The sequence below is a fragment of the Prionailurus viverrinus genome, chromosome B1 (genome assembly GCF_022837055.1).
Source record: "Prionailurus viverrinus isolate Anna chromosome B1, UM_Priviv_1.0, whole genome shotgun sequence".
In the NCBI taxonomy this organism is placed as follows: domain Eukaryota; kingdom Metazoa; phylum Chordata; class Mammalia; order Carnivora; family Felidae; genus Prionailurus; species Prionailurus viverrinus.
Window position 1 is genome coordinate 49,733,520 of NC_062564.1, and position 25,331 is coordinate 49,758,850.

A 25,331-nucleotide genomic window follows, 5' to 3' on the forward strand; every position below is an offset into this window, starting at 1 on the left:
TGGACTGAAGGTTTATGTCCCCCCAAAATTTGTATGTTAAAGTCATAATCCCCAGTGTGGTTGTATTTAGAGAGGGGGGCTCTAAGAAAGTCGTTAAGGTCAAATAAGGTCATAAGGATGAGGCCCTAATCTGATAGGATTCATGTTCTTGTGGGAAAAGACACCAGAGTTCTCCCTCAAAATATATATATATCTCCCCCCATAGCATGTATACAAAGAATTGGTTATATGAGCACATAGTGAGATGGTGGCCACCTGCAAGCCAAGAAAAGAGACCTCAGAACGAAACTTACCTTGCCAACATGTCGATCTTGAATTTCCCAACTTCCAGAACAGATAGAAAACAAATTCCCTTTGTTTAAACCACCCAATCAACGGTATTTTACTACAGATTAAATTATTTCCTCAACTTGTCCCCCTCACCTAACACTTTGTACTATAATAGGCTGGATTCTTATCTGGATTCTGGCCTCTAATGGATGGGAGCTTCTTGAGGACAGGGATGCCCTGGCAGCTAGCAGAGTTCTGTTGGAGCTGAGCACAGGAGAGGTGATGTAAGACTGGAGGGAAGTTAGGGCCAGGTCCGCAGGGTATCAAGGAGCACTCTAAAGGATAAAAACACAATGTGCTGGCAAGGTCATGAACTTAAAAATCCAAAAGACTGTGTCTAAATCCTGTACTCATCCTTACTGGCTATATGACCCAAGGAGGCCACTTAAGCTTCCCTGAATCTCCCATTTCTACATGTGAAAAATGAGGATGGTACCACTTACTTTTCAGGTGTGGTTGCCAGATACAACGCAGGAATGTCTGGTTAAATTTAAATTTCAAATAAATAACATTTTTAAAAAATTTATTGTTTTTTAAGTTTATTTATTTTTGAGAGAGAGAGAGAGAGAGAGTAGGGGAGGGGCAGAGAGAGAGTGAGAGAATCCCAAGAAGGCTCCACACTGTTAGCACAGAGCCCAATGTGGGACTTGAACTCATGAACCATGAGATCATGACCTGAGCCAAAATCAAGAGTTGAACACTCAACTGAGCCACCCAGGTGAGCCACCTCAATAACATTTTTTTTACTATAAGTATGTTCTATGCAATATTGGGGACATACTTTTACTATGAAAAATTATTTATTATTTATATAAAATTCAAATTTCACCTGGCATCCTGTATTTTATTTGCTAAATCCAGAACTTACCCAGGGATATTGTGAGGTTTAAATAAAATGATAACAAGGGCCTGTCATCCTCACACCTGCAGAAGGAACTCGGTGATAGCATGTAATAAACAGAAACCATTAATATTACTTGAGTGAGAGCATGTCAGAACCATCTGTCTTAGGGGTTCAAAATTTAGCTCTGGCCAAAAACAATTATTTGAGATTTCTTAACATGCCTAGAAGTAGAATGTTGAACTCATTTTAAATATATCACGTAAGTAGCTTTCAATTATAACTTTATCTTTTGCAGGTTCTGCCCCAGCAACTTTGTAATCCAATGGTTTTGAAGTGTCTAAAATCTCCCCATGTAATGAATGGGAATAATCATTCTCTCCCAAAATGCCTTGGCTTTGATGATAGAGTGTGTCAGACATATCTGACTCGAATGACAATTGACTAAATCATTGTTTCTGCTCAATTAACTTACAGCCCCGGGTAGTGTTCTGAGCTTCTGTCCCCTGACAACACCTCCCCCCACCATCAACAACCTTGAATCGTACCCCAAGGCTTCACTCCAAGAATAGAATACATCTTCCTTTCGCAGATGACACCTGGAGCAAACAAAAAAAAAATTATCAATTAACAGAGAAATCATATAAAACTTAATACAGATATACTTTCCTCTAGCATCACCAAACAAGATGTGACAAATTCCACCAGGCCCGTTGTACTGCCCTTCTTCAGTTTTTTCTGCCCTCTTTCCAGGATACATGGCTGGACAGCCAGAGAAAGGATCTCCCAGTTTCCCTTACTAGCCAGGTGTGCCCATGGGACTTGTTCTAGCCCATGGGTTGTAGTTGAAAGTGATGTGTGCAACTTCTACATCACTTGTTGAGAATGGCATCTGCCAGCCTGGGCTCCTAACAGTCATGGTGCAGAGGCCACCTACCTACCTTGGACCTTAGTATGAGAGAAGAATAAATTTCTGTGTTCTTGAAGCCACTAAATGTTCTTGGGTGGCTTTGTTACATTAGCTTAGCCTTTATTCTAACTATGACAAAGTTCATGTAACTTATTTGCCTCATATTGCTTACTGGAATGAAATCCAAATGCCTTGACCAAGGCCTTTAGGACCTGGCATGATCAGCAGCGCCTCCGTGACTCTGCAAACGTGATCCTGTTTATTCTGCATCTGCCTCCTTGTGACTCCTCCCAGGAAGGTCTCACCTGCTGCTGTAGACTGAATGTGTGTGTCCCCCCAAAACTCACATGTTGAGGCCCAAATCCCCAATGTGGTTGTGTTTAGAGTTAGACCCTTTGGGAGTAATTGGATTTGGATGAAGCCCCCATGATGGGATTAGTGTATTTGTAAGAAAATGAAGAGGCCAAAGGTCTCTCTCCCCCATGTGAGAACACAGCAAGAAGACATCCCTCTGGGGGAGCCTGGGTGGCTCAGTCATTTGAGCATTGACTTCGGCTCAGGTCATGATCTCACGGTTCATGAGTTCTAGCCCTGCGCTGGGCTTGCTGCTGTCAGCTTAGAGCCTGCTTTGGATCCTCTGTCCCCCTCTCTCTCTGCCCCTCCCTTGCTCAAGCTCTCTCTCAAAAATAAACAAAACATTAAAAACAAAAGAAGACATCCTTCTGCAATCCAGGAAGAGGGCTCTCACCAGAACCCAAACACACCGGCACTGATCTCAGACTTCCAGAACTGTGAGAACTGTTTGTTTCAGCCACCTGGTAATGGTTTTTGTTACAGCAGCCCGAGCAAACAAAGACAGTAGGCCACTCTAAGTATCTCACCCCCATACCCTACCCCCTCTCTTTATTTCCTCCTTGGCATTGATCATACTCTATAATTGTCTTATTATGGTACTTGTTCATTGGCTCTGTCACTGCACAGGTTACCTGACAGCAGCAATGTTACTTCTCTTGTCCCCCCTACATCCCCAGCACCTGGAGTAATGCCTGACCCAGAGGGGTGCTCCCTAAACATGTGTCAGAATAAGGAATTGTTGGTTATTTAGATTCAGATATAGACAAAATACGTCTAGAGAACCAGCATGGCTCAGAAGACAGCTTTCAGGGAAGAAGAGATTTCAGGGCCACCCACAGATTTCATCTCTGAAGAGTTTTGTGAGGGTTAATATGAGGCATCACCTTGACTGGGCCACAGGGTGCTCAGATATTTGGTCACACAACATTTCTCAGGGTGTCTGTGAGGGCGTTTCTAGATGAGATTGACATATAAATCAGTAGACCGAGTAAAGCAGATTGCCCTCCTCAGTGTGAGTGGGCCTGTTGGAGCCCTGAATAGCATAAAAGGCAGACGAAGTGAGAATTTACAATCTTTGCCCAACTGCTGAGGGGGACATCAGTCTTCTCCTGCCCTCAGACTAAGACTTACACCATGAGCCTTCCTGGCTCTTCATACTCAAACTTTCACTGGTTCTCCCGGGTCTCCAGCTTGCTGACTGCAGATCATGGGGCTTCTGAGTTTTCATAATCACATGATCCATTTTCTTATTATAATAAATCCTCCCCCCTCACATATATATTGTCCTATTGCTTCTGTTTCTCTGAAGAACTCTAACACAAGTTTGGGGGGAGGGGGTTGTTGTTGTTGTTTCTTGAGGGGGGGCACAAGTGAGTGAGGGGCAGAGAGAGAGAGAGAATCCCAGGAGGAGTAGAGAGAGAGGGGGAGAGAGAGAGAAGTGGGGCTCACCCGCAGCAGGGCTCATGTTTTACCCGTGGCAGGCTCAAACTCACCCAAAACAGGCCTCTAACTCACGAACCCTGAGATCATGACCTGAGCCGAAGTCAGTTGCTTAATGAGCCACCCAGGTGCCCTAACACAAGTTTTGACAGTATAAGCCGCACCTGATACAGGTCCAGACCTAAGGAGTGGGGAGAGGCAGTGGTGGCTTTTCCTCAAATCCATCTGAACCCAGACATCTTGGTGGCAAGTGTATCTCCTGCAAGAAAGAACTCTGATGAATTAAACGAGTGCTCACCTTATCTGTCATCCCTGGGGACCCCAGCAACATTGCTGTGAGACCCATCTGTTAGTCTTACCTCACAGACAAATGCAAGGCACCTGCAAAACTGAGGCCTAAAAGGGGCATGGCCTTGATATGAGAGTGGTGGAGGGAGCAGACAGCTCAGGCAGGGCTCCGGGCAGGCGGGGAGTGGGGGCCCAGTCCAAAGCAGCGGTGCAGTGAGCCACAATCTAGAAGTGTCTCCGCACATGAGGGCTTCAGGTCGCTCTTTGGGGGTCCCCAGGAAGACGAAGGGAAGGGGACTCCTGGAGGAGCTCTACACAGGCACTATTTGCGAGGAACAGCTATGAATGCTGATGAGATCCCCTGGAGAGTCAAAGCCTGGTGAGATTCTGTCCATGTGTGTGAGTGGCGTTGGTGATATAAAATTGAACCACCACTTTAATACATACCAGCAAAGGTTATAGCATAACCATAAAGGTTAAGAGCTTGAATCTTTTGGAAGAAGGAAGGAAAAAGGAAATTCACTGGGAATCTCCTAATAGAAAAATATGTTTTCCCTTTTTGGGGGACAATAAACACATATATCACTGCCTGTACCACACCCTTGTTAACATCTTGCTGGCATCAGGCATTTTGAACAGTTGAAACGTTAAGGTAGTCAAAACAAGCATTAGTTAACATCAGCATCCTCTATTGTCAAAATACTTTTTATTGCTATAAAGTTTATGTGCATTTAAAATTAAGTAGAGATTGGGGCACCTGGGTGGCTCAGTCAGTTAAGCATCCAACTTTGGCTCAGGTCATGATATCGTGTTTCGTGGGTTCCAGCCCAGCATTGGGCTCTGTGCTGATGGCTCAAAGCCTGGAGCCTGCTTTAGATTCTCTGTGTGTGTGTGTGTGTCTCTGCCCTCCCCCACTCACACTCTGTCTCTGTCTCTCTCTCAAAAATAAATAAACATTAAAAATAATTTTAAAAATTGAGTAGAGATATTGGAGGGACCATCCGTGTAGTCCAAGAAATTTACATTTAATTAATCCTCACACCAAACCTGTTTGGTTTGCTGATCCCAATTTAGAGATGAAAAAACTGAGGCTCAGGAAGATGAATATGTAGCCCAAGCCACATAGCTAGTAAAAGCAGAATAAAGATTAAACCTAGGACTGACAAACCCCAAAGGTCTGTGTAGATTTGCCCCCCACACATTTTCCCTCCAGATTAGCTAGCCCCACCTTCTCAGTCTACTGAAGAAAAGTCTAATACCTCTTAAAATAGATGACTCAGGAAGGTAATACGGCCAGTGAGTACCCAAGGTGGTTCAAAAGTGCAGGCGTCTATCCTATTCAGGGCATCAGTGTCCTCCAGCCAAGGACAGCAGGAACACACCTATAGAAGGAGTTGGGTTTATTGCACCTGGCAGCAAGTGGAAACACACACCATGGGAGACTGTGGGGCATCCCCATGAGAGGATGTACAGAATCATAGGACTGGGGTTTGTGTTAGGGGATTTAGGGTAGGTATAAGTAAGCAAGGCTTCACCCTGGACTGAATACTGTCAGGAAGCATGGGTAATTCTATGGGTATTTTAATAAACCTTACCTAAGAGAAGGGAAGGTAGACTGAGGCTAAAGCTCTAAGTGGTAAGGATGCAGCAGGCACTAACAGTAGCTGGGAGATGGGGGCATTAGTCTTCTATTGCTTTGTAACAAATGACCATAAACTTAGTGGTGTAGAACAACACATATGTATTATCACAGTTTCTGTAGGTCAGGGTCAGCACACCAAGGTATGGTCTCACCAGGTGAGGGCTGCCATTCTCTTTAAGGTTCAGGATCTTCCTTCCAGCTCACTGGCTGTTAGCAGAATCTATTTCCTTGCAAGAGAGGACTCAGGTCACCATTTCCCTTCCGGCTGTTGCTGGGAATAGCGCTCAGATCTTGAGGCTCCCTGCGGTCTCTGCCAGGTGCAGTTTTCATAAGGCAGCTCCCAACATGGATGTTGGCTTTCTTTCAGGTCGGCCAGAGTGTGTCCCTGACCTTTTCTTCTAGAGTCAGACAAAGAAAACTCTCTGCTTTTGAAAGTCTCATGGAATTACATCAGGACTACAGAAGATCTCCATTTTAAGGTCAACTGATTTGGGACTTCAATCACATGTGTAAAAATCCCTTCACAACAGTACCTAGGTTAGTGTTTGCTGAATACTGAAGGAAAATGTGTGGGCACCAGGGGCTGGGAATTCTGCCTCTAAGTGAGGGAGCTTGGACTTCTGCCTACCACCAGCAGGGATGGGGTTTGTATTTTATGGCTTGGACAATGTGCTATCTGTGTCAACACGTGAATACAGAATGCCCTTTCTTTTTCTTGGAGGGAAGGTGCTAATCACACCCAAGAGGCAAAATGGACAGAGTATGATGGGCAGTTTCCAGTAGAGAAAACCCAAGTAGCCAACAGACACATGAAAAAATGAATTAACGTCTCTAGCAATGAAGAATATGCAAAGTAAAACAACAGTGAGATGCCCTCAACCATCAGATTGTCAAAACATGTGAAATCTGATGATGAAGAGGCTAGCAAAGACGAAGAAAGCCAGGGAACACCATATACTCACAGAGGAGTATGCATTGTTATGATGTTAGGAAGCTATCTGGCATTATCTAGCCCAGCTGAAAATGTACATACCCTTTGATCTGCAAATTTAAAGTTTATAAATGCCATAAAGAACCTCTAACATATGTGCACAAAACACATGTACAAGAATGTTGATTGTATGTGATAGAATCAAAACAAGTCCAAAAAAAATGGAAATAACCTAATGCCCACCCACAGGAGAATGAATGGGTCAGTTACGTTATATTCAGACATTGCAACACCATCTGGCATTTAAAAATGAAAGCGCCAGAGCTACATCTATCAACTCTGAATAAATCCCAGAAACAACTTCCAGCAAAAGAGCCAAGATACAGTGTGACATTTCCAACAAGACATCATTTATATCAACTTTTACAATGGGCATAACAATGTTTTATAATTTTTATGGGTACATAGCATATGTGGCAACAATATAAAAAACATAGACGGAAATGATAAAGGCTGAATTCATGAGTATGATCCCCTCTGGGGAGTGAGGGAGGGAGAGGAAATATATCTGAGAAGAGTACACAGGAGGCCTCCATTATATCTATAACGTGTAATTTCTTTTAAAGAATTCTCCTGCAAATATGGCTTAATATAAAGATTTGATGAAGCTGGATAATGGGTATGTGGGTTTTCATTATACTATTTTGTATCCATCTCTCTAAGTTTGAAACAATAAAGTTGCTCTTTGATTTGAGTGGGAAGAGGCAAGATCTTTTTTTTGAAGCGTATGAGAGCAGCAGAAAGAGCAATGCAGCAACCAGGAGAATGGGTCAAAACCAGGGCCGCAGGGAAGAGGAGTAGTAAAAGGGTGTGGAGGTGAGATCAAGACACTTGGCCTCTTTAGGTGCATTGGCAAGAAGCAGCAAGCATCAAATCAGAGCCCATAGGACATGGTATGAGGGCAAGGTCACTTCCAAAGAGAGGGGAAACCTGTCTACACTTTGCACAGGGTTTGTGTGTAAGGGTGCATCTATGCTCATGGCTGCATGATGCATACTGTGTGTACGTGGGGGGAGGGACTGTGTGTGAACTCATCAGAATAAAGTTACGGCTGCCTTAGACACAACCCTAACGTTAAAACCTAGAGAAACATCTACATGTGAGTTGGCAGCTGAAGCTTCTGTGCCTTGAGCCAAGAGCCTTTGTCAACATTGACAAAAAGAATTGGAGACCCTGGGGAGAGGCAGGAGCTCTTTTTTGCTACCTTGAATTCCACACTCTGCTCATTGAAAGCTGCCTTAAGATACCTCTATATCACAATGGAGAATTACTCGGCAATCAAAAAGAATGAAATCTCGCCATTTGCCATTACGTGGATGGAACTGGAGGGTATTATGCTAAGTGAAATTAGTCAGTCAGAGAAGGACAAATATATGACTTCACTCATATGAGGACTTTAAGACACAGAACAGGGGCGCCTGGGTGGCGCAGTCGGTTAAGCGTCAGACTTCAGCCAGGTCACGATCTCGCGGTCCGTGAGTTCGAGCCCCGCGTCAGGCTCTGGGCTGATGGCTCAGAGCCTGGAGCCTGTTTCCGATTCTGTGTCTCCCTCTCTCTCTGCCCCTCCCCTGTTCATGCTCTGTCTCTCTCTGTCCCAAAAATAAATAAACGTTGAAAAAAAAAAAATTTTAAAGACACAGAACAAATGAACACAAGGAAAGGGAAGCAAAAATAATAAAAAACAGGGAGGGGGACAAAAACATAAAAGACTCTTAAATATGGAGAACAAACAGAGGGTTACTGGAGGGGTTGTGGGAGGGTGGATGGGCTAAATGGGTAAGGGGCATTAAGGAATCTACTCCTGAAATCATTGTTGTACTATATGCTAACTAACTTGGATGTAAATTTTTAAAAACTTAAAAAATGTAAAAGTTAAAAAATTAAAGAATAAATAAAATTAGGGATGCCTGAGTGGCTTGGTCGGTTAAGATTCTAACTCTTGGTTTCAGCTCAGGTTATGATTTCCTGGTTCCTGGGTTTGAGCCTCGCATCAGGCTCCATGCTGACAGTGTGGGGCATGCTTGGTGTTCTTTCTCCCTCTCTCTCTGCCCCTCACTTGCTTGTGCTCCCTTTGTCTCTCTCTCAAAATAAATAAATAAACTTAAAAAAAAAAAAGATACCTCTACATCATTCTTCAATGCCTCAGTTCATGTTTTTGTCAGTTTGGGGAGCTAATTAGTTCCACAAACCCAAGAAAATTCCATCTTCATTTCACAGTCCCAGTGTAGTAAGTATGGGCTCGACAAGTGACCACACAGGATCTCGGAGAAATTAAGCCATTTTTTTTTCTGTTGTTTCTTTTTCTTTCTGACACCATCTGCAGGGACATGCTACCATGAAAATTATGACTCCCTGAAATGAGGATTCTTCTGTCTACTGAACTGCTCTCTGGATTCCCAACATATAATCATATCTGAACAGCAAGATCATATTGCTCACCCAGTAACTCCTTCTTGGAGTCTGCTTCCCTGAAAAGTAACTCCCTCAGCCATGACTCAGCATAATCTCAAGGGAAAAGGTACTCAGTACAACAATAGCCTTCTCTCACTCTTGGTGTCTTGTAAAAGCAAAACCATGGCACACACAGAAGAAAAAGAACGGTGACTCACATTTGCTTTCTCCTGGCACACTCCACTCAGACAAAATGTGTTCCTGCAGAACAATAGGGAAAAAGTATTAACTGGTTTAAGTATGAGTAACCATTTTAACAGAGAAAGATTTCCAACCCATCCAATCTAAAGAGTAGTCTGGGGTCCCCAAACAATAGGCATCAGATAACATGCAGAAAAACACAAAATAAGGAGACAAAAGGGAGAAAGAGCCACAACACACACACACACACACACACACACACACACACACCAAAAAGAAAGAGAAAAGAGAGACTACATCCAAGAAAGCAAGGTATAGTATGCACAGCAGTAGCAAAAAGCTTGGAGGAGAAATGAGGGGGGAGAAATGAATGACAGGTAAGACTTGGGAGGAAATAAAAAGAACAGTAAGGGTCAGCCAGACACAGCCAATAGAGACAGACATGTGGAGACAAATGCAAAAACACAAAAACCAATAGGCAAAACGACTACTGGCAGAGGTTCTCTGTCTTAGCCCAAAATCATTAGTCAAAACCCTTGGTGACAAGTGTGTCATTGAAGTGACCATCTTTTAAGGAAAGACTGCAGGTGAAAGTCTCTAAGGTATAATTGTATCCACCCTGGGTCTCCAGTAAGCTACTCCCCATGGGAAAGTCTGGATAGAGAGCCCTTGGCCTCATGCATCCAAATGAATCTTGCACAAGTATTCACACCCTTAAGGAAGAGCAGGTAATTAGCTATAGGTAACATCAGACCATTGCAGTTCAGGGTAATGTCAGATGTTCTTTCCCACCCACACTCTGCCCTTTGTACCAGTAAGCACACACCGTCAGAAGGTTCCAATGAGCACCACCAGAGATAGCGATGTGACAACCCTAAAGGTGGCATGTGGGTGGGAATGTGGAACATAACGCAGAGTTTTAGGGATATTTTTCTTCAGTGATTAGCAGGTTTTTGGAAACACTCTGTTTTCTGTCTAAGCTCTATATTGCTGATAAATACAGAGGTTGCCTGCTATAGTCTGGTTGCTAATCTCAATCTTTTCCTGGCTTAACCATAATATACTCTAAAGCTATAATTGGTTGCTTAAAAAAAAAAAAACCCCCATTTGGAGAACACTCAACAGTCTTCATAATGTATTCATACACATTGATTAAGGAATGTTCACAGAAACACTTTAAAGAAGGTATGGCTAAATCTGATTTTCCTCATCCTACAAAAAGAAGCCCAGAAGAAATTCATTGAAGAAACTCATCTGAGGTTTCACAACCTAGCATAGCAGAGATAAGACTTGGATTTATGTCCCTCCTCCCCAACCAGTTCCATCCACTTTTCTCTGTCACCTTGGCTGTATCCATGGGGTGGCAGAGCTTCAATTCTCACACATTTTCCTTCCATTTGCTTCAAATCTTTGTTATTTTTAATTAAATCATGATAATATTTGAGTCCCTACCTGGATCTCATCATCCTTCCTCCCTTCCAGAAATAACCACTCTCTTGAACTCGGAATTTGTCATTTCTGTCATTTTGATAGTTTTCTTACTTGAGTATCTACACATAAATATCAAAGAGCATTGTTTTGCAGATTTGGAAGTCTTTTATATTATTCTGCAACTTGTTTTTTCCTTTCTAGAACGGTCTTGAGCTTTGCCCACGTATTAACTCTAATTAATTCATTTAAACTATTTAGTATTCCATGGCCTCTCCTCTTTTCAACAGCTAAAGACTTGCTGAAAGTCCAGTGTCTGCCTTCTTTCCATCCTCCTCCTCAGGACTGAGTGTCAGATTTTGGAGCCAGATGGGTTCAGTGATCACTCCTGTGCTTCCGGTGGGCCAATCCCTTACTACGTTACAGCTTTCACTAATTTCCATCCGGTTTCTCGAGTGATTACATTAATGGGACTGTTGATATAGTAATTTCACTGCTATCTTCATAATTAGTTCTCAGTGGAAATTGTTATTGTCTTGATCCTTCTCAGTAGGAAGAGGCCGAGATGGAACTCTGGAAATAGAGCTTTTTGAAACTACATGAAGCAGGAAATTTGAGATGGGACCTTTGACTAATTCCTACTCAAGAAGACCACAAGACAGGTAAATAAAAGTAAAGTGAAAGTTGTGGTTTGAGCATATTGATGAGGCATGTATAGGGATGTCTTCTTCTAAAAATATTCTTATAAAATACTTAGACATCATTATCTGATTGCTCATATTTTGGGGAAAACCCTAAGAATTATATGGCATAACAATGGAATAAAATGGTGTATGTTGAACTCCTAAGCTGGATGGTCATGAGAGCTGCTCATTGTCTGTTTACCTCTACTGCAGCACTTACTGTTATACGATAGCAATTCAAAACTCATCTCTCCTATAATAACCGTACATTCCATGATGGTGAAATTCATCCCAAGAGCCTGGCACATATCAGATGTCCCATTTATCAAATGAACTATTTAGTAAATGAAGAAAAAGTAGCACAAGGGACGCCTGGGTGGCTCAGTCGGTTGATCATTCCACTTCAGCCCAGGTCATGATCTCGCGGTTCGGGAGTTTGAGCCCCGCGTCCGGCTCTGTGCTGACAACTCAGAGCCTGGAGCCTGCTTCAGATTCTGTGTCCCCCTCTCTCAGGCCCACCCCTGCTTTTTCTCTGTCTCTCTCTGTCTTTCAAAAATAAATAAACATTTAAAAAATAAAAAAAAGAAAAAGTAGCACGAGTGAAGTCCTTTACTATGTAAAAATCTCCCCAAAGCTGTCATGTAAAAAGGAACTACAGTAAGCTACCTAAATTGTTACAGAAATCAGCTCAAATATGGCAGGAAGGGGTAGAAGCACATCTACAGATGTGATGAAGCAAAGTTCATTCTTTCTGCAAACACCAGGCAAGTGTTTTCTAAGCCCAGTGCAGGACCTTAGGAGGAACAGAAAGGGCCTAAACATAAGGTAATGAAGGAAATCTTTACTGAACATCTATGCTGTAATCTTATTTATACTGGATATAATATTTACCAAACAGAAAAGCAAGTGTAATCTCCATTTTACTTGCAAGGATACCAAATCACAGAGAGCTTGCCTTATACAACCACTATTACTTAGCTAATCAGTAGTAGACCCAACATTCAAGCTCAGTTCCATCTGACCTGAATGCCAATGCTTTCCATAGCAAACATGGTGTCTCTCCAAGGTAAGAAATGATCCTTGACTTTGAGAAGATTATGGTCTAATAGAGGAGATCATTTTGGTTTGATACAAAAATATGTATTATGATGACTAAATAGAAAAGAAACACAGGGGCGCCTGGGTGGCGCAGTCGGTTAAGCGTCCGACTTCAACCAGGTCACGATCTCGCGGTCCGTGAGTTCGAGCCCCGCGTCAGGCTCTGGGCTGATGGCTCAGAGCCTGGAGCCTGTTTCCAATTCTGTGTCTCCCTCTCTCTCTGCCCCTCCCCCGTTCATGCTCTGTCTCTCTCTGTCCCAAAAATAAATAAACGTTGGAAAAAAAAAAAAAAAGAAAAGAAACACAGAGAGATTGAGATTTCAATACTCCTTATAACCAGGTGAAGTTTAGTCTATTAATTTTCTCCTACTATTTTTTTCTACATTCTAGAAAAACACCATGTAAATGTTTTCATTTCTTCTATTTTCCTCTACCTGGGATGCTTTTTTTTTTTTTTTACTAACTCTACCTGACCACATGTTTTGAAGGCTTTTCATGGGTATTTTCACTTTTGGATCACCCAGAATCAGAACCTCCATCCAACATTGAAGTTGGAGAATTACCAACTTCACAAATTTTAGTGAGAAGCAGAGCCAACCTCCCACTATAGAGGCTGAAAGTGCCAATTGGTTACCTTTCTAGTCTCCCCTGCAACTAGGTCATGGCCATACAGCCCAAGTTCTGACAATCAGATATACTCACTCTAGACTTTGAAACGGTGGCAAGTGAGGTAGACTCAAGAACCACAGACGATTCTGTCTGGAATTTAAACAAGATTGCAGTTCTAGAGTTCTAGAATGGTGCAGTGCTAGTGGTGGCTGCCTGTGTTTGGAGCCAGTGGTTCTGGTGCTGCACAGGGGGCCCTGTGCTTAGCAGACCACCAAAGGTGCCCTCCCCAGTCTACTCTGTATTGCAATGTACTGGGGTCTTATTCCTTGATCTTGGCCTGGTGGCCTCTGAGCCCACGTCTATATCCCTCTAGCACTTCAATGGACTAGCCAATATATTTCTCTTTTTCTTTAATGTTTTTATTTTTGAGAAAGAGCATAAGGGGGGAAGGGCAGAGAGAGAGGGGGGGACAGAGGATCCAAAGTGGGCTCTGTGCTGACAGCAGACAGCCCAGTGCAGAGCTCAAACTCACAAATGATGAGATCATGACCTGAGCCAAAGTCTGATGTTTAACTGACTGAGCCACCTAGATGCCCCGCCAAAATATTTCTTATAAAATTTTAATTTAGAGAGCAAAATGTAAGGCATAAAGGGTATATAGATAATAAACTATAAAAGTAAAACATTGACAAATCAGTCAAATCCCACTTGCATTTCCCCAATGAGGCAACCACACTGCTTTGAGTTGGTATTTGCATTCTCATATGTGTTTGCATTCACATATGTATATAACCCTAAGCACTAGATAGTAATAATCTTATATAGTCTTTAATTTTATATAAATGGTGTATTACTATATGTATCTTTCTGCACCTGGCTTTTTTCACTCAATTTTATGACTATGGAATTCTATCAGGATGATATATATGTGGCTATTAGTTCATTCATTTTTTATTTCTGTGACTCTATAGAATTCCATTGAATGAATATACTACAATTTATATATTCCCCTAAAGGCAGACATTTAAGTTATTCAAATGTTATACTAATATAAATAGTACTGCTATAGACCCTCTTGTACATGTCTCCTGGTATGCGTGTGCAGGGGTTCCCAGAGGGTATATTTTTAGGAGTAAAATTGCTGCGTCATACCGTATGAGCATTTCCAGGTCTACTAGATATTGTCATATATCTACTTCTCTAAAGTGGTTGCATCTTATATCATTTTGACAAGTCTATTCTGTTGCTGACACCAGCTAAAGTCAATTTATAACTAAGAATGTAGAATGATGGTAAGAAACAATTATCCAAGGGTCTCCCACATTTTTGCATATCAGAGCAGAGATTCTGACTCTATACCAGACTATCTGTTCAAGGATGGTTGTATAGTGAACAGCCTTGGAAAACATAAGGTCTTCCTCAGGAGCAGAGGGCAGGGCAGATTTGTTACAGTCTGGTATAACGAAGACAATGTCTCCTTCTAGGACAAAAATTAGGCAGGCTTACATCCATTATAAAAGATTCAGTTTACTTAAAGTTGGCATTCCTTTCTTGAAGCACACCCCACTGTGTGTGTGTAGATATCACCTGGACCTCTTTACATTACCCTATGAGAATTGAGGCTCAGCAAACTAGTGTAAATTGTTGATATTCTGGATATTGCCATTGCAGTGAGTAGTAGTCCTTTGTCTCTAACCCAAGAGTTTCATGTCTTCCACCAGCATCCATGAAATTTCGGCAACCTAATTTATTAGCTTGCAATTAGACAAAATCTCATATCTTTCACAGTTCTTGACAACAAACACAAGAAGTATGGTGGACCTGGGAGGTTGGTTATCTGAAATGGTCAGAGCTTAAAAGTAAAAAAAAAAAAAAAAAAAAAAAAAGGAAAAGAAAAAAAAATCCCACTAGTTTAACAAATGGGACTTTGGCAGTTTCATGTGTATCCATTAGGAATGTTTTCAGCTGAAAGTCATAAAATATTTATGTCAACAGTAGCTTAAACAATAAAGATTTCAATTATAATCTATAAAAAGAACTCTAGAAATAAGAATTACAGGGCTGGTGTAGAAGTCCAATGAGACCAAAGACCCAGGCTTCTTTATTATGTTCTGCCCCAGAGGCCAAAGGAAATTGGGATAAATGTTTATCAAGGATCTAACAACATCTGCCACAGTCTACCCATGAGACAAGCCAACACCCTAATATCTGATCCAGTTACCAGTTCCAAGTCCAAGATCTTAGACCCAAATGTGCCTTCTCAAGTTCTAATGACCTGTAACCTAAAAAAAAAATAAAAAAATTATTTAATTCACCTAGTTGAATTTACCCAATATACAGTGATAAGAAAGGAATAAGATAGGTGAATAACATTTTCCTGAAAAGAGAACGGAGTTTTCCTTTGTTCACTGGTCCATCACACATGCCATATTCCACTGAAGATGAGTAGAGTAGACATTCATTGGCAGAAGAATGAGTTCCTTAATCAGCTAACACAGAAATCCCTGGTTCTGCTCTTGGAATGGTCCCCTTTGTCCATTGGCCTCTGTGACCCCTTGTCCTGGCCTCTGAGAGAAACTGCCATGCCCATTGTCCTCTGCAGCCCCTCTGAGGTGGACATGGAGGAAGATGGCCTTCTGGGAGCTGCATGGCTTTCACAGCCTTTTAAAATTGATACATGTGGTTTTTATTATTATGAGCAAGACTACTATATACATTGTTATACAAGTCAAAATGGTTATCAGAAACCATTTTTCACCCAGCAGGTTAGAAGAGATCAAAAACTTTGATAACACACTGTGTTGGCAAGGCTGTGCAAGCAGGCACTCTCATATATATGCTGATGGGAGCATAAACTCAAACTACTTCCCTGGAGGGCAATTTGACTAAATATATTATTCATGTATACATATGAGTAATTTTGAGATATATATAGACATCTAAATGCATTTGGCTATATACATATACATTACTCATGCAATATCTTTTGACTAATTCCACTTCTAGGAATTTATCGTACAAATGTATTCATATACACAAAATGACATTTGTACAAGATTATTCATTGCAGCTGTGTTTCTGAAGCACAAGATTGGAAACCACCTAAGTGACAATCAATAAAGATCAGTTAAATAAAGTATGATATACCCATACAATGATATCCTATGCAGCTATTTAAAAAAGGGATGAAAAGGCTCTTAATTTAGGACTCCAAGAAATGCAAAATTTCAAAACCAGGTGCAGAACAGTGCATATAGGATAGGAAGTGTCATTTGTGTCAGAAAGGAAGTCATCTATCTCTGGAAGGACACTCAAGAAACTGGTAACAAAGATTGCAGTGAGGAAGGGAATTGCGTGGCTGCAACCATGGGAGCAAAACTTTTCACTGTGTACCCATTCTTTTGTATTGGAGCCATACGAATACATTAGCTATGTAAAATTTTAAATTAAGCACTTGATAGGCCAATGTTTACAGCAGCATTGTTCAAATTGCCAAAAAATGGAAATTACCCAAATGTCCCAATGAATGAATAAACAAAATGTGATATATACATACAGTGGGATGTTATTCAGCCTTGAAAAGGAAGGAAATTCTGACACAGGCCACAACATGGGTGAATCTTGGGGCTGAGATGCTAAGTGAAATAAGCCAATCACAAAAGGATAAATATGTATGACTCCATTTACACAAGGTACTTAGGGTAGTTAAATTCATAAAGACAGAAGGTAGCATGGGTTACCAGATACCGGGAGGAGGGTTACCGGGATGTTGCTTTTCACTGGGGACAGAGTTTCAGTTTGGGAAAGTGAAAAATTTCTGGAGATGGATGGTGGTGATGGTTGCACAACAATGTGAAGGTACTTAACGTCACTGAACTGCACACTAAAACAGTTAAAACTTGCAGTTTTATGTTATGTATATTCTATCACAATGAAAAGATTTTAACTTGGTAGGCCATACTAAAAGCTGTTGAGATATACACTTTAAATGGGTAAACTGGGGCACCTGGGTGGCTCAGTTGGTTAAGCTTCGGACTTCGGCTTAGGTCATGAATTCATGGTTCGTGGGTTTGAGCCCCGTGTCAGGCTTAGTGCTGACAGCTCAGAGCGTGGAGCCTGCTTCCAATTCTGTGTCTCCCTCTCTCTTTGGCCCTCCCCTGCGAGTGCTCTCTCTCTCTCTCTCTCAATAAATAAAAACTAAATGGGTAAATTGTATGGTTTATGAATTATATCTCAATAAAATCAGCTTTAAAAAACTTAGAAGCTTCCAATTTATTCGTTTCTGATCAACTTCACGTGTAACTAACCACAAAGATGTTGTTTAAACAGAACCTGGAAGATTGAAAATTCATGCCTTTTATATAACACTTTGTATGTTCTACCCATCCCCCTAGTCCTTTATTCCAAAAAGCAACGTGCTTTGCAACATAATACTAAAGACAAGGGGCAAAATGGATTTGGGAATAAATAAATTTATTTGTTTATTTACTTATTTATTTTGAGAGACAGAGAGAGAGAGACAGAGAGAGAGAGAGAAAAACATGCGTGGGGGAGGGACAGAGAGAACACGAGAGAGAAAATGCCAGGCAGGCTCTGCACTGTCGGCACAGAGCCTGACACAGGGTTTCCTCTCAGGAGCCGTGAGATCATGATCTGAGCCTCAATCAAGAGTCCAATGCTTAACCGACTGAGCTACCCTGGCACCCCCTGGGGGTAAATAACTTTTAGTCTTTTCACTAACTGGTAAGGCTGCTGCCGCTACGAGCTTCATTTTGGCCTAGAGAAGTTGGCTTTCCCAATCCCTCAAGGCTCCAAATTGTAGAAGTTTCAGTTAAGATAGACTGTAACTTGCTGGAAATGAATGTCTCTCTTTAAGTCATATTTTCTTTTCTCAACCTCTCCTCTAAATTATTCCTTCTCTTGTGGGAGTTTGCTGAAATCTATATGCAAACTAACATACTGTAGTATCTTGACTTTCTCCTGATATTTGTCCCAATACTAGAGCTGCAATGCGTAGAGGAAGAGCTGCCCATACTTCATGGAAACTGCAATGCCACTTGCCCTATCTCATGACTCAGGGCTTCCAGTGGTATTCCACATGCTTATGCCACATTGAGATGCTCTTTGGGAGCCATAGTAAACCCAAGAAGGATAATATTTTTTTTAATTTTTTTAATGTTTATTTATTTTTGAGAGACAGAGCATGAGCCGGGAAGTACAGAGAGAGAAGGAGACACAGAATCTGAGCAGGCTCCAGGCTCTAAGTTGTCAGCCTAGAGCCTGACACGGGGCTTGACTCACAAACCATGAGTCGAGGTTGGACACTTAACTGACTGAGCCACCCAGGCACCCCACCCAAAAAGGATAATCTCAATAGCAGCCCCAAAGTTGTGGGGACAAAGCTATATTACTTCCTTCGTACATAAAACTTTTCTTTTTGAGGAATGAAACACATGACATGGGGCTCCAGGAGGCCATGACAGCTGAAGTGCCTATGAGCTAGATATTCTCTGAACCACCTAGCCGTGATGTTGGGTGAGACCAGCACCACCAGAGGAAAGCAGTAAATGTAGGACTGGACAGAGCCACTGGGAGCCAAGTTTCTCTATGTTCGATAGGTAAGTTACAAATAAGAAAGGAAGACCAGAATGAAGATACTGAATTAGAGTTGAAGACATCAGTATGAATTCATGTCAACCTTATTAGAGATACAGAAATAATTATATGTGCACACATGGGTTAGTATATATACATGCATGTCCTGGCTCTGACTGTGGAAGTGACCAACAACAGTAACACCCAACTAGCAACAAAATCACCCAGCACCCAATATTCCCCTAAATATTACCCCCTAAATAAAAATATATTTAGAATAATATTCTAAATACTATTCCCCAATAAAAGGAACCAGGATTCTGTAGAGAAATGGCTTGTTCTAAGGATGAGGCAAAGGAAAAACAAGATGAATCTGGAGTATCTTGTAGTGCCAGAGAGTAAGAAAATGTTCAAAAAATAAGAGAAAAGGACATGTCAAAGGGGCACAAGAGGCAGCTGAAGGAGCTTCCGATGGCCAAAGTTGGAACCATATGAACAGTGAGACAAATATCATAGTACTGGGTTATAATCTAAAGTAAATCATTTCATAAATAAATAAATGGTAAAGAAGGAGCAAATCTTCCTTACAGAAGAATTCCAAATAATTTATGTAGATGATATGCCCTCCCAGCGGTGGAGTTTAATCAACCATTCTCATCTTTGCCCCCACCTCCCAGACCCCAGTGTGGACTGGATTTATGACTTGATTCCAAAGATCAGAGTGTGGAAAGGGGCAGGTGGGGGTGGAGAGACAACTCAATACTGAAGAAACCAGGCAGACACTACCTTGATCAAGGTTAACACGACCCATGATGAGTCATGTTGATATTGTGTACCTTGTGATATGATGTGACAAGAATGCTTCACCTCTTTGGCATTCTTCCCCCAAACCAATAGTCCAACTTGATCATAAGAAAAACATCAGACAGAATCAAATTGAGAGTCATTTTGCAAAATACCTAACCAGTATTCCTCAAAACTGTCAAGGTGATGAAAAATACAGAAAAGCTTATACAGAACTGCTATAGACTGAATGTTTATGTCCCCCAAATTCATACGTTGAAATCCTAACCTCCATGGAGAGGGTACTAGAAGATGGGGCATATGGGAGGTGACTAGGTCATGAGCAGATCCTTCATGAATGGGATTAGTACCCTTATAAAAGAGACCCCACAGAGCTTTCTTGCCCTTCCATCATGTGAGGACACAGCAAAAAGACAGTCATCTATGAATGAGGAACTGGATCCTAACCAGATGCCAAATCTGCCAGTATCTTGACCTTGGAATTCCCAAGAACAGTGAGAAATAAATTTCTATGTATGTTATGTTACCCAGGCTATATTAATTTGTTAAAGCAGCCCGAACAGACTGAGACAAGATCAGAAGGGGACAAGATCAGAAGAATTAAATGTAATGTGGTATATCCTGGATTGGATCCTGGAACAGAAAGAGGGTATTAGTTTAAGACTAATGAGACCTGAACAATATCTAGACTTTATTTAATAGTAATGTGTCAATGCCGGTTTCCTAGTTTTGACAAATGTATCATTCTTTTTTATTAATTATTTCTTTTTTTAATATAATTTATTGTCAAATTGGTTTCCATACAACACCCAGTGTTCATCCCAACAAGTGCCCTCCTCCATGCCCATCACCTACTTTCCCTTCTCTCCCACCCCTCATCAACCCTCAGTTTGTTCTCAGTCCTTAAGAGTCTCTTATGGGGGCGCCTGGGTGGCGCAGTCGGTTAAGCGTCCGACTTCAGCCAGGTCACGATCTCGCGGTCCGTGAGTTCGAGCCCCGCGTCGGGCTCTGGGCTGATGGCTCAGAGCCTGGAGCCTGTTTCCGATTCTGTGTCTCCCTCTCTCTCTGACCCTCCCCGGTTCATGCTCTGTCTCTCTCTGTCCCAAAAATAAATAAACGTTGAAAAAAAAAATTAAAAAAAAAAAAAAAGAGTCTCTTATGGTTTGCCTCCCTCCCTCTCTGTTAACTTTTTTTCCCCTTCCCCTCCCCCATGGTCTTCTGTTAAGTTTCTCAGGATCCACATAAGAGTGAAAACATATGGTATCTGTCTTTCTCTGACTTACTTCACTTAGCATAACACTCTCCAGCTCCATCCACGTTGCTACAAAAGGCCAGATTTCATTCTTTCTCATTGCCAAGTAGTATTCCATTGTATACATACACCACATCTTCTTTCAATCGTCAGTTGATGGACATTTAGGCTCTTTCCATAATTTGGCTATTATTGAAAGTGTTGCTATAAACATTGGAATACATGTGCACCTATGTATCAGCACTCCTGTATCCCTTGGGTAAATTCCTAGCAGTGCTATTGCTGGGTCATGACAAATGTATCATTCTTATGTAAGATGTTAACAATAAAGGTAACTGGATGAGGGGTAAATGGGGACTTTCTGTATTAGTTTGGCAATTTTTCTGTAAGCCTAAATCTTTTTCAAAAGGAAAAGTTTGCTTAAAAAATCAATCCAATGTTTTTAGTTATTTTCAGAAACAGAGTTTGTCAGAATAATCCAACTAACCTTAATTTGAAAATGGAAGCCCTTCCCCCAGATATTCACATAACTGACTCCCTCATTACCTTCAGGTCTCTGCTCAAATGTCACCTAATTGAGGAACCTCTCCTTGACCACACTATTAAAAATAGCAGACCCTACCTCACTTAGTTACTCTAACCCGCTTTGTTTTTCTCCTTTGCACTTATACACCCAAAAATAGTTTATCACTAATACCCTATATATAGTTTATTGATTTATTTTCTTCCTTCCTACTTCCTCCAAACAGAATTTTTCATGAAGGAGGAACATTTTGTTCACTGTTGAATCCTCAGCACCTAGACGGGTTAGGGTACCATTAGCACCCAATAAACATTTTCAAATGAGAGAATGAATGAATGTCATCTTCTTTTAAGCCATTTCAATAGGTTTTCTATTACTTGCTGACAAAAGCACCCTAAAGCACATGTACAGTCATTTAAATTAATGGAGGGTCAGAGCTACCCTAAACAGGCAGGACCATCAAAACTTTGGGCTTCCAAGAATGAAGATTTGGTTCACCCTACTGAGAGACAAATTCCAGTCAACTGAAGTGCTAGCTGACAACAAAGAGAAGAAGGGATGGATGGTGCTGTAGAAGGGTGGTCATAACTCTCAACCTCAGCTTCATGAGTAATTTAGAAACAAGAACTATAACATCTCTCCATATCTTCTTTTCTGACATGTCAAATAAACATTCTGCATTTTAATTTTACCCTGATATCCCTCTCCCTTGCCCTCATCAACTATATAGGATTAGTAGTAGGTAGACTACAAGAATGGCTTTTATCCCAAGATCCTAAAATGGAACTAGATGTGATCATTGATGAGTATTTGAGTCAACCCTCTTTGATGGATGCATTTTCTATTGTACTACTGCTATATTATGTGAGGCTAGAGCTCTTAAATTTACATTTGGAAATATAAATATGGGAAGAAAGGTGTGTGTATATGACACTGGACAATCAAAATGGTGGACTCTGATGGACATCCAATTTTTTGGCCACACAGCATTTGAACTCCCCATCTTTATAGCTCACATTTATTGAGTGCTCATCATATGTCAGGCACTGTTTCAAATGTTTTATCTATATTAACTAATTAAATCCTCATGGCAACCCTATGAGATAGGTACTATTACTCTCCACCTTTTACAGATGAGGAAACTCAGTCACAGGGATGTTGTATAATTTAACTTAACAGTTAGTAAGTGGCAGACCCTGAATTTGTACCTAGAGAGTTTGACCCCAAAGTCCACACTTTACTACTCTCTATTGCCCTCACTCTATTAACTATATTCAGAACATTTGCCATCTTGCAGTTTCTGGTGGAAGGCAGAACCCAACTGCCATTTTAGAAGCATTTAGAAAATTTCAGAAATTTACTTCCCAGGACCCCCCTGCAGTCATGGGCACAGAATCTAGACTCTACCAATCTGAAGCACCTGCCCCAGACTTCGAGCCAGGTGTACTGTGCAAAGAAGTGAAAACCACGGAGAACTTGCCTGGAGGCAGTGGCATTGCACTGATTGAGCTCCTGAGCCACATGGCAGCCATGCTATTGCTCTATCCAAGGTCAAAAGTGTCAACCACCTACACCTGAGTGCTTGATGGTGGAGTCAGCAGTGGGAGTCACAGATAGATCTAAGGCATAATTTTGATCATGATTCCTGGTTGTATGGCCTCCAAGCCTAGTTTTCCAAACCCTTCCTCAGCCAGGGCTTCTGTGAGCTACCCAATATCTTTTTTTTTTTTGGAATTATCATTATTTTATTATTTTTATTCTTTTTTATTGAGATATAATTGACGTATTACATTATATTAGTTTTAGGTGTGCAACATAATGATTTGATATATGTATATACTGCAAAATGATCACTATAATAAGTTTAGTTAACATCCATCACCCCACATAGTTACAATTTTTTTTCTTGTGATAAGAACTTTTAAGACCTACTGTCTTAGCAATATATTCAAATATACAATACAATATTATTAACTATAGTCATTGTGCAGGAGATTATATCCCCATGACTTATTTATCTTATAACTGGAAGTTTGTACCTTTGGACAACCTTTACCCATTTCCCTCACCCCCACACCTACCCTGTGCCTCTGGCAACTACCAATCTGTTCTCTATCTTTGAGTTCTGGTTATTTCCTTTTTTCAGATTCCGCATACAAGTGAGATCTTTCAGTATTATCTTGCTCTGTCTGAGTTATTTCACTTAGCATAATTCAAGTTCCATCCATGTTTTCACAAATGACAGGACCTCCTTTTTATGGTTGAATAATATTCCAGTACACCACATCTTCTTTATCCATTCGTCCATTGATGGACGTTTAGTTTGCTTCCATGTCTTGGCTATTGCAAATAATGCTGCAAGGGACATGGAAGTTCAGGGATCTTTTTGAGCTAGTGACTGCTTTCTTTGGATAAATATCCAGGAGGAGAATTGTTGAATCATATGGTATATCTATTTTTAATTTTTTGAGAAGTCTCCATACTGCTTTATAGCGGCTGCACCAATTTACATTCCCACCAATAGTACACAAGAGTTTCCTTCCGAATATCTTTTTAATAAATGACTTTGCCACTAACATCAATCAGAATCAATTTCTGTTGCCTGCAGTTAAGAACTTTGACAGACCCAGGATGAGAGATCCTGAATGAGGATGAAAGATCCAGAAAATCCAGAAAGATTCAGGCTCTAGGCACACCTAGAAAGTTGATGGCACAGTCACACCAGAAGTCTATTAGTGCAGGAATTATATGGGCTGTGGTGCCTCTTGGAAAGAAAATTTAAGCTCTATTCTTTGCTGGACTTCATCATACCTTTTATGGCAGGCTAATGGAATGGTCACACATAATCCTCTGTGCAGGAGGACTGAAGACCTTGTGATGCTTAATTTTATGTGTCAGCCTGACTGAGTCATAGGGTATCCTGATATTTGATTAAATATTATTCTAAATTTGTCTGTGGGGGTGTTTGGTAATAAAATTAGCATCTGAATCAGCAGACTGAGTAAAGCAGATTGCTCTCCCCAATATGATGGGGGACCTCATCTGATCCACTGAGGGCCTGAATGGAACAAAAGACTGAGTAAGATTTGCTTTCTACCTGATAGTTTTCATGCTAGGACATCAGTTTTCTCATGCCTTTGGACTCAGATTTGAATTTACACCACTGACTCCTGGTTCTCAGGCCTTCGGATTGTAGATCTAGGGACTTCTCAGCCTCCATAATCATGTGAGCCAATTCTTAAATACATAAATAAATAAATAAATACATAAATAAATAAATATTCTATTTGTTTTGTTTGTCTGGAGAACCCTAATACAGACCCATTTGCCAGAGAAATGATCCTAGAAGAATAAGGAAATGTACTTGACCCAGTAAGGAATGGAAGGGCAATTCTTCAGGAGCTGTTACATTAAACTGGGACTTCTCTGACTTTGGGCATCCACAGACCACTTAACGGGCCAAATTTTAGGTCATTTCTAAAGAGAGTCATCATAATTTTAATAACAAAAATTAAATCCTTTAAAGTCAATACTGTTTGTTTCAGATCAATTGAAAGGGGTGACAATTTGAACTCTTGTACTTTTTGGCTTGATGACCTAGTTTGTGCCACCAGATTCTACATCCAATTAGTTTCTTTTATTTCCACCAAATTATAAAATACTAAGTTTCAATGATGTTATTGAGCAGGACAGCAAGACTTTGGCTCTGGCACATAGTGCTAGATATTTGGGTTGAATAGGGACACAGAAATCATGAAGAGATGAGTCACTGAAGTCTTTCAGCTCTCCATCAGATGCTAAGTCAGTAAGCATATCACACTCAAAGGCTGGATGGATGACTCTGAATTTGGGAATTGGTGCTGAATGGATTCCTAATCTACTCTTTCAAAAGTAGCTTTTCATGCTCCATTGCAGCCCTTGGAGGTAATTTTAAAATATGCCCAATAATAT

At 41.0% G+C, this 25,331-nt stretch overlaps 1 long non-coding RNA gene across 1 annotated transcript; it reads right to left on the reverse strand.

Annotated features, from left to right (window-relative positions):
* Window positions 1-4,056: 4,056 nt before the first annotated feature.
* Window positions 4,057-9,438, reverse strand: LOC125163439 (uncharacterized). The gene is made up of 3 exons (XR_007151462.1): window positions 9,406-9,438; window positions 5,423-5,545; window positions 4,057-4,134 (listed from the first exon to the last, which is right to left on the reverse strand). It is a non-coding gene; the product is annotated as an uncharacterized LOC125163439 (long non-coding RNA).
* Window positions 9,439-25,331: the final 15,893 nt, after the last annotated feature.